Source organism: Capricornis sumatraensis, chromosome 20 (genome assembly GCF_032405125.1).
Source record: "Capricornis sumatraensis isolate serow.1 chromosome 20, serow.2, whole genome shotgun sequence".
NCBI lineage: Eukaryota > Metazoa > Chordata > Mammalia > Artiodactyla > Bovidae > Capricornis > Capricornis sumatraensis.
The window spans coordinates 20,792,491-20,799,186 of record NC_091088.1 but is presented as its reverse complement, the minus strand read 5'-3'; the positions used below and the strand labels follow the sequence as shown (position 1 = coordinate 20,799,186).

The 6,696-nt window shown below is 39.4% G+C and overlaps 1 pseudogene; it reads left to right on the top strand.

Annotated features, from left to right (window-relative positions):
- The first annotated feature begins 560 nt into the window (after nucleotides 1-560).
- On the top strand, nucleotides 561-731 carry LOC138096191 (small ribosomal subunit protein uS14-like; annotated as a pseudogene).
- The last annotated feature ends 5,965 nt before the right edge of the window (nucleotides 732-6,696 follow it).

Genomic DNA, 6,696 nt, shown 5'->3' with positions numbered 1-6,696 from the left:
TTGCTTTCTATAGCGAGGGGTAGGATCCTTGATTTACTCTCCCACCAAGACACCACACAGTGGAGGAAAGATCATTCCCCAAAAGGAAATCAGGACATTAATTCACTGTTTTTCTTGCTCTGCCTTTTTTTTTTTTTTTTTTTTACTATATTATGCTGCTTTTCTTTGGCATCCTAATCAGGCAGTCAGAGCTCATTTCCAAGGAAGAAGGTGGGATTACTTTAGAGAGGATATTGAGCAGATGAGTGGCGAGGGACAGACTTCTCTCTGTCTCTTCATTCTTAAGATATGTTTTCCAAGAAACACCCGATCTATCTTAAATAAACTACCAGCTCTCCCTCTGTGTGTGTCAGCATCTGCCCCTGGAGAATAGCCTGTAACGAATAGCTCTCAGAAGCCCCAAACCCTCTTTCCAATGTCTCTGTGGGACCTCATGTCCTCTCTGCTTCCTTGCCTGAAAATGCACCACACTTAAAATTTGAAAGTTTGTAATTTATTGAATAACAACTAATAATTTTAAAAAGACTTAGCACTTTTGCCTTGTTGAAGCCTAGTAGAACATGGGCCATGAGCTGCTCTACTACAGCCGTGCAAGAAAATGTGGCCAGGATTTTCGCTCTTGATGGGTCTACTCAAATTAGCACGGTCTAATTCAGAAATACAGCCTCAATATGTGCAGCCAGGGTTTACAGCAGTACTTGAAGGACATCAGCTTCATTAAGTTGGGCTAAATGAACTTCCTGGAATGGGTCATTCAAAACATCTGCCTTATGCAGAAACAATGCTATCTCTTTGTATCTAAAATGAAATTTTAAAAACTTTAAAAAAAGACTTAGCATGCGGCCTGGCACATAGTATATATTCAATATATGGTAGCTTATTAGTATTGTTATTATGGGATGAGAAAGGCCTAATCCAACTTGGAGTCAAATATGTAAATCAAAGGCAATTATGACACAAGAATGTTGTAAAGACAAATATTTTGGAGGGTTTTTGCTGTTTTAAAAGGGCAATTGCACATATACACTTTGGCTTTTGAGGGGCATATCATCTTTTTTAATGACTATTCTAGACGTCTAGAGTGTTATTTTGAGTGGCCTCTGCCCATCACAGTGGAATGAATGGCAACTGCCTGATTGAGAATACAGAAGAAAAGCAGCATAATATAGCATAAAAGTCAGAGCAAACTGTAGTGGGGCTGAGAAGATTGCAATTTAATGGGGCTCAATTATTTGATTGCAATAGACCTTTCAGTTGCCATAGAAACAAAACCACTGCTCTGAAAAAAGACACTGATGGGACCAGGCAGGCACACATCTTTAAAAAAAAAAAAAAGCTAAATTAAATGGTGCACAGAATGGCAATGAATGCTCCTGAAATTACTTTATCTGGGTGGATAAATGAGGAAAGCACAGAGATAACAGGTAGTGTAAAATGTTGACACAATGCAGGCTAATCAAAGCAGTCTCCAAATTGCAAAGCAAAATCAATATTTGAATCTTGGGCTCTTCTCTGTGACAAGACCCCAGATGCTGGTTTCCTATAGGACTGTAGATGAGTGAGCCATACTTGGGGCTGGGGATAGGGGATAGTCAAAACAGGAGTCTGGATGACATAGTGGGATAGGGAGTGAAAGAGGCAGACAGAGACAGGTTGAGACCTTATTGTCAATACAGTAAGTATCTTGAACAACATAGATTTAAATTGTGCAGGTCCACATATAGGCAGACTTTTTTCTATTGTAAATAATACTGCAGAACTGACAGACTAGTGAGAACCTTGAAGAAGTGCATAGCCAGAAATTCTAACTTCAGGGATCTCTCTGGAATTTTCAAAACAGAGCCATTTACATTTGCAAAAACTTGAAGGAAAAAATCCTCTTATGATACCAATGAAAACTTATAGGTACTTACTCTGGGTGCACGCAGCTTTTGGCAGGAAAGAGCTCTTTAACAGGAAAGAACTATCTGCAGGAGGCTCCTTTTTGTCTTACAATAACTTTAGCAAAGCTACATTGTAATTAACCTTAAGCCAAGCGCCCTCATCTACTTATCTCAAGCCAAAGCACAATTTTGAAATCTTTTGATCACACAATGCTTAGCTTAACATGTTGGTTCTTTCCATAGACCAAAGAAGTAAAAATGAGGAATAAGTAATTAACAGATGACCAGATCTCTTTCTTAGCTTCCCCTTCGGTAATCTTGTGAACAAACTGTGAACAAGATAGCATCTAAAGATCAGAAGGCGTCAACAAGTGTTGACAACAAGTGTGCACACAGTAGGAGACAGTGATGAATCTAATTCTCTATCTCAATGATTAGGGGCTTCCCTTGTAGCTCAGTTGGTAAAGAATCTGCCTGCAACGCAGGAATCCGCCTGTGATGCAGGAGACCCTGGTTCAGTTCCTGGGTCCGGAAGATCCCCTGGAGAAGGAAATGGCAACCCATTCCAGTATTCTTGCCTGGAAAATCCCATGGACAGAGGAGCCTGGTGGGCTACAGTCCATTGGGTTGCAAGAGTTGGACACAACTTAGTGACTAAACCACCACCACATCTCAATGATTAAGATTATTGAGACAATAATTAAGAGATTACTTCCTTCTTTCCCTTTAAGAACTTTCATGGACAAGCAGAATCTTCAGAGTTGGTTTGGGGAACATGAATCCACCTTCTCCCCAGATTGCTGGCTTTTCTGACTAAATCAACATTTCTTTCTGCCAACATTTGCTTTTCTAGTGTTAATTTTCAGGCAACAATCAGCCAGACCTGAGGTCAGTATCATGGGTATCCTTGTGCCAAGAGCATTACATGTGTCCTCTTATTTAATCCTCCTGACAACCTAGGAGGAAGGTATTATTATTATCTCCATGTACAGATGGGGAAACTGAAACCAGAGGGGAATAAGCAATATGGCTAGTGTTAACAAGAAAATGGTAGGATTTGAACCCAGGTACTTCTTAGTAGAGACTCTAAGTCCTTAACCATTGGCATTAATGAATTATATTGTCATTATAAGGTAGAATATTCTACAGACACTGAAATTACAAGAATTTTAGGGACATAGGAAAATGTTTCTTATAAGTAAGAAAAGCATGTCATAAACTTTATATATTGCATAATTTCAACCATGTTATTTTTATAAATTTGCAATCAAAAATGACACTAAGAAAATTATGCTATACTGTCAAGTGTTTTCGGAGAAGGCAATGGCACCCCACTCCAGTACTCTTGCCTGAAAAATCCCATGGACGGAGGAGCCTGGTGGGCTGCAGTCCATGGGGTCGCTGAGGGTCGGACGTGACTGAGCGACTTCACTTTCACTTTTCACTTTCATGCATTGGAGAAGGAAATGGCAACCCACTCCAGTGTTCTGGCCTGGAGAATCCCAGGGACAGGGGAGCCTGGTGGGCTGCCATCTATGGGGTCCCACAGAGTCGGACACGACTGAAGTGACTTAGCAGCAGCAGCACAGTCAAGTGTTTTGTTTTTTTTAAGTTTATCAACTCTGTGCAGATCTGAGGCTGTGGGTATGGTATTATCAGAATATTTTATTGCAGTGTTAATTTCTTCAGACCAGACAAAACCCACACAGAGCCAGAGAAATGTCCAGGAAAAAAGAGATCTTCAAAAGATGGTGGATCAGAGATTGGACTAACTACAAGCACTATTTTAAGATGGAATGATGGTCACTAGTTAGGGGAACAGAAAGAGGAGGCTCTGCAGCCTGGGCTGAACCCTTCTACTCAGGTCCCCAGGGCCCTCACAGCACCCTTCCTGATTCCTCCTGCTCCTCCCCCTCTTTCCCCTCCCCCTCTTTTCTTCTTTGTCCTCTTCTTCTTCCACTCACTTCTTTCTCCTTCTCTAACCAGCGTCTATCAGGCACTGCAGTCAGTCAATAATTGTGAAATGGTCATCTAACAGAACGGGCATCCAAGTTTTTCCTTCTTCAGTGTATATCTTTCCTCTTTCTGGTAACTGTGGGACCCTGAATTTTCTTAGCAAACTATCTCTACAGGAGCTGGTAAGGCTGTCAATCAAGGTGCCTGCCCTCCCCTAGCCAGAGGATGGGAGGTGACTGAGCTTGGCTAGGTGAAGTCTAGTAGGAATTTGAATCTTGAGCAGATGACATAAAGATAGAATACTGGGAAGCAGATCATCCCAGAGAAGGCATTTCAAAGAGACCACTGCCTTGAAACCCAGATCATCCCTGGGACCTATCCTTCTAAAGCCTCGTCCTTTTGCTTTTTATTCCATTCCATAACCAGCCCCAGATGCTTCCAAGTTTTATTTCTCTTGTTGCTGAGTTTTGCTTCCGTTGGCCAGTCTGTTTCTGTTGCTCACCACCACATAGCAACAGAGGCTGACTCTGTGGCTGTGTGTACAGGGGCTCAGTAACTTGGTTCAAACACACAAATGAGAATCGAACATCACCTTCTCCTCGCTTCGTTCTAGATCTCGTAGCCTGGACTTAATGGGCCTTGTTTTTAAACTGAGGAAAAGGTTGAGATTTTGGCTCCCTATTGTTCAATCACTGAGTGATCTTGTTCTGTGTTCTCTCCTCTTGAATTTTTTAATTTGAAAAATTTGAACCAAGGCCAGATTAAGGTGTAGGCTGCCAAGGCAGCTGCAAACCTGAAGGGGAGTTACATCATCATTTGAAAATGTGAAACCAGTGAGCTCAGGTCCCCCCAGGAGCAACTGTACAGAACTGGTGGGAACCTAGTGGGTCTGCTCCACTGAGGGCAACATTGCCTCTGGGGATGATTAAAACACTCCACTTTTTCTTTTTGGTATTTTTGAGACACACACATTTTTTTTTTTTAAGTCAAATGAAGGTTTTTTTTTTTTTTTAATCTTTTAAATTATGAGAGTATGATAACAGATTTATAGTAGATTGGAAAATACAGAACAAAATTGCATGTAGTTCCACCATATATTACAATTAATTATTTTTTAAGTAGATAAATTAAGACTTTTTAGTTGAAGTTTCAATGTAAATCTCTCAAAAATTAACAGAATGAATAGACAGAAAAGTAGAAGGATACACTAGACCTGAAAAGCCCTTAATTCAACATAATTAAGATTTATATAATTTTCACACAAAGCAGGGCACAAATTCTATTCAAGTTCCCATAGACTATAAACCAAGAGATACTGGAGCATACCCAGGGACATAAAACAAGGTGCAAAAATTTCATGGCCTAAAAGGATTGAAATCATCCAGAGACTATTCTCTTATCACTGTGGCATTATGTTAGATATCAATATAAAAATATATTGAAAATAACCCACTTATTTTCAAACACAATGTGACATTTGCCAAGAGAGATCTTTGACTTAGTGATTGAAAGCCTCAAGAAGGTTAGAAGATTGGAAAAACACAGAGGGTGATTGCAGAGAAGAAAGCATTTAAATGAGAAATTAATACCAAAATGAGAAATTAATATCAAGGATACTTTAAAAAGCCAATGTATTTGGAAATTAAATGTCTACTTTTAAATGATGGGTGTATCTAAGAAGCCATAACAAGAAAAATTAGAAAATATTTGTAACAAAACATATATGAAAAGATAATCTATCAGAATTTGTTGCATGCAGTTGAAGCTGCTCAATGAAACTAAATACAATATGGAATCCAGAATAAGGTATGAAAACAAATAATGGACACCAGCATAAAATTTTATGAAATTTGAACAAAATCTCTTCTTTAGTTAATAATACATAACGTGTTAATTTCTTGTGTTCTTTTAAACACAGTATTTATATTTTCATAATTAGATTAAAAGCATCATGCCTCATTCAAGATTTTTTATTTATTTATTTACTTTGGTTTTTAAAGTACTTTTTATTTATTTATTTTTAAATTTATTTATTTTAATTGGAGGCTAATTACTTTACAATATTGTAGTGGTTTTGCCATACATTGACATGAATCAGCCATAGGTGTACATGTGTTCCCCATCCTGAACCCCGCTGCCACCTCCCTCCCCATCCTATCCCTCTGGGTCATCCCAGTGCACCAGCCCTGAGCGCCCTGTCTCATGCATCGAACCTGGACTGTCGATCTGTTTCACATATGATAATATACATGTTTCAATGCTACTGTCTCTAATCGTCCCACCCTCGCCTTCTCCCACAGAGTCCAAAAGACTGTTCTACACATCTGTGTCTCTTTTGCTTTCTTGCATACAGGGTTATCGTTACCATCTTTGTAAATTCCATATATATGCGTTAGTATACTGTATTGGTGTTTTTCTTTCTGGCTTACTTAAACACAGTATTTCCTTATATTTTCAGAATTGGATTAAAAGTTTCAAGCCTCATTCAAGATTTTTTTTAAATCACTAAAATAATAAGATTGCTAGAATTTTAGCAGTAATACTTTGTTGTTCAGTTGCTCAGTCATGTCCAACTCTTTGTGACCCCATGGACTGCAGCACACCAGGCCTCCCTGTCCTTGATCATCCCCCAGAGCTTGCTCAAGCTCATGTCCATTGGGTCGGTGATACCATCCAACCATCTCATCCTCTGTCATTCCCTTCTTCTGCCTTCAGTCTTTCCCAGCATCAGGGTCTTTTCCAGTGAGTCAGTTCTTCACATCAGGTGGTAGAAGTATTGGAGTTTCAGCTTCAGCATCAATCCTAAAGGATAGATTTCCTTCAGGATGAACTGGTTTGATCTCCTTGCAGTCCAAGG